Genomic DNA, 3,422 nt, shown 5'->3' on the forward strand with positions numbered 1-3,422 from the left:
CAATGGCGCGATCTCGGCTCACCGCAACCTCCGCCTCCTGGGTTCAGGCAATTCTCCTGCCTCAGCCTCCTGCGTAGCTGGGATTACAGGCACGCGCCACCATGCCCAGCTAATTTTTTTGTAGTTTTAGTAGAGACGGGTTTTCACCATGTTGACCAGGATGGTCTCAATCTCTTGACCTCGTGATCCACCCGCCTCGGCCTCCCAAAGTGCTGGGATTATAGGCGTGAGCCACCGCGCGCGGCGGCTTTCTTAACCGACCGTAGCAAGCTCTTTTCTTTCTTCTCCTACTTGTATTGCTTTTCTTTGGGTGCTTCTTATTGCTGTCTCTTTCTGTTATTAAGTGTCACTTCCTTCACGAGGCCTTCCAAAGTAATCTCCCCAAGTTTTTTCTTATACCAGGTGTGACTAATTGCTGTGTCTTCATATAAGCTCCACAAAGGCTTGGTGAATCAATTTGCATTTCTTTTGTGTTTTTTTGTTTCGTTTTGTTTTGGAGATGGAGTCTGGCTTTGTCACCCACACTGGAGTGCAGTGGTCCAATCTTGGCTCACTGCAACCTCCTCTTCCCAGGTTCAAGCGATTATCCTGCCTGAGCCTCCCCAGTAGCTAGGACTACAAGCACTCCCCACTACACCCGGCTAATTTTTGTATTTTTAGTGGAGATGGGTTTCACCATCTTGGCCAGGCTGGTCTCGAACTCCTGACCTCAGGTGATCTGCCTGCCTCCGCTTTCCACAGTGCTGGGATTACAGGCGGGAACCACCACGCCTGGCCCACCCTTGCATTTCTGATGCTTAACAGTATCTAGTCCATATTGGACATTCAAATATTTGTAGAATAAGTGAAACATTGATGAACTCCTCAGTGGATAAAATAGGGAAGTATTAATTTGCAAGGAGGTGGGACTTAATTTAGCAGCAGAATTATAGTTAAGAGTTTGTAAGCAAAAAAGCAAAACAGGTAACATATGAATTCCCAGAAACAAATGTCGTGGAGGAAATGTGTATAACAGCAATCGTCTGTCAGCGTCTTCCGTCGGCAAAAACCTGCTTGGAGACAATGCTAAATTAAATGAGGGACTGGCTGCTCCTCTCAGTACAAAGACTGTCAAAGGAATAAAAAGCAACGTCGATCACCGAACTACGACTCCCAGCGGCCCCCGCGCGGGCCTGCCCGTGGGAGGCGGCGCTCGTCTCCACTCTGGGGAGCTCCGGCTTCAGGGCGGGAGGGGTTCTGGGCTCTGGCCCCGCCTCGCGTTGCTCCCTGCCGTCGCCCTCCCCCAGGCTTGTGGCCACGCGCATCGGCGGCGGTTGTTCCGCTTCCCCTCCGGCCCGGGCCGTCGCCATTGCCGAAGGCTCCCTCCCCTCCCCTCCCTGGTGGCCGCAGGGCTCCGCCGCCGCTGGGCCTAGCGGTAGCAGCGGCTGCTCCAGCGCGGCGTCTCTTCCCGCCCCGCTTCCCCTTCCCTCCCCTCCCCTCCCCGCGCCGCGCGCTGGCCCGGGGCGGCTCCGCAGCCCGCCGGGAGCTCCGACCGAGGCGCCTCGCTGGGGCGGGGACCTTGGCTCGCCTGGGGTAAGTGCACACAGGCCCGCCGGCGCGGGACGTGGGCCGGCTCTCTTCCTCCTTCCTTCTCCGCGGCCTGGCGGGCGGGAGCGGCCCGGGATGGGGAGCCGCCACCTGCGTGCTGGGAGCCGCGGCTCCCGGGGCGGTGGCTCATTGTCTGCTCCCCAGGGCTGTTTTCTTCTCTGGCTTTAGCCCGAAATGGGAAGCTTGCAGAGCTGCTGAGGTCTGACTCTTCCTGGACCCAGCCCTGCCCTGAACCGTGCAGCACCGCGGGCTCTGCCGACTCTCGGTCTTCCCTTCCCTTGCGTTTCACCCTCTTCCTCTTCTCCGTTTTCTTAATGCTCGGGTTTTGTTCCTTGATTTTTCCTCTCTCACTGATTCTCAGCCCCTCCTTGCTAGCTCTCTGTTCACCCCAGTTTCAGTGCTGAGGAATATTTTCGCAAGTACCTTAACCATTTTCTCAGCTCCAGTCTGTAACCTCTTTTCCACATTCCACATTTGTAAAAACGTAGAGCGTCCCGGGCGCTCGAGGGCCACTGCCTAAGAACAGAACTTTCAGAGCTTCTCGCTCCTATTTGATCTTCAGCCTGGGGGTGAAAATTCGCTTCTTTAGGTAACTTAGGTGAAGTTAAGATTGATTTTTCACCATGTTTGGCTTTCTTTGAAACACATGCACGCACAAACAAAAAACGTTGCCACAGATTTCTCTGTGGACTCAACCTTTTGACTAATTCTTTAAAGATAACCCATCCAAGAACGTGTGTCATTGTCAGTTGGTGTGAGGTTGTACCCATCCTTGTATCTTAATTTTAATAGTAATGCTCTTGTGAGCGTGATTTGTTTTCCCTTAATAAATAACGAACTCCTATTGATATCATTATCTCAGCTCTGCTTTACAGGTGATATATCATTTCTTTGTTTTCTTTTTAAATCTTTATGAAAAGACAGAATGGTTAGTCCCAAAATTAGACTACGAAAAGCTGTGTTTTGGATCAAGGTTGTGCACGTCACGTTTTTTCCCCTGCTGTGTTCGACTCTTCCGCTCTTATAAGTAGGCAGGATATTGAAATGTACAAGAATTTGCTCTGGGGGTTTTGTTTTTGTAAGGTTGTCCAAAAGAATAACACTCAATAAAGCTAGATTGGGATGAAGGCAGTGAATAGTAATTTTTAAAGCAGGTTAAAACCTGTCAGTTTTGCCAGAAGCTCTGTGGCTTTTGTAAAACACACTCATGCTCGTGTATATATGAAGAGCCTTTTTCATGTTCTGTTAGTGTGATTTCAGGCAACTTTTTCAGTCTGTCATCCTCAGCTTTTAAATCTTTTGAGCTACTAATTAGCCAAGCACACTGATTTACACTTACCTTATGAAAAGTGAACCTATAATGGATGTAGGTCTTAAACCAGCTTTCTGATTTGGTAACAGAGGTTGACCTAAATTCAGTGTATTTTGTGTTTTCACTAGCCCATTGTTACCTTTCCCTCCTGCAAGGCTCTGAAAAAAGTGGCTTCAATACTCAGCTTCAATACTGCCATCGTTTGTTAAATACTGTAGTAGTATCAGTTGTTTTTAACTTAATGGATGTTTTATGGCCTGAGGGATTAAGGTGTAGAAATGTTGGAGTTTGAAACTTGGTCTGTAGATGTTAGCTTCTCTGCCAGTTTTTTCTAAAAGCAGATATTTTTATGAAGGAAGAGTTCCTGGGTATTTCACTTCCTTTAGGGCCTCAATTTATGTTTTCCTATGATTCAGAGACAGTTACTCTTCTGGACTTTGTGCTATTTAATACCAATCTTGCAAACCCAAATTCAAAATGTAAGATCGTAGTTCCAGTATACAAGTGATAGTGGCTCTGTGAT

The 3,422-nt window shown here is 48.9% G+C and overlaps 1 protein-coding gene across 1 annotated transcript in view; it reads left to right on the top strand.

The window, feature by feature from the left end:
• The first annotated feature begins 1,387 nt into the window (after window positions 1–1,387).
• The window catches only part of PAK2 (p21 (RAC1) activated kinase 2), an 84,763-nt gene continuing 82,728 nt past the window's right edge, over window positions 1,388–3,422 (top strand). Inside the window, exon 1 of the mRNA XM_017522819.2 lies at window positions 1,388–1,572. The gene's annotated coding sequence lies outside the window, so the exon portion shown is untranslated. The remainder of the gene's footprint in view (window positions 1,573–3,422) is intronic.

This window comes from Cebus imitator, unplaced genomic scaffold (assembly GCF_001604975.1).
Source record: "Cebus imitator isolate Cc_AM_T3 unplaced genomic scaffold, Cebus_imitator-1.0 Scaffold0, whole genome shotgun sequence".
Classification (NCBI taxonomy): Eukaryota; Metazoa; Chordata; class Mammalia; order Primates; family Cebidae; genus Cebus; species Cebus imitator.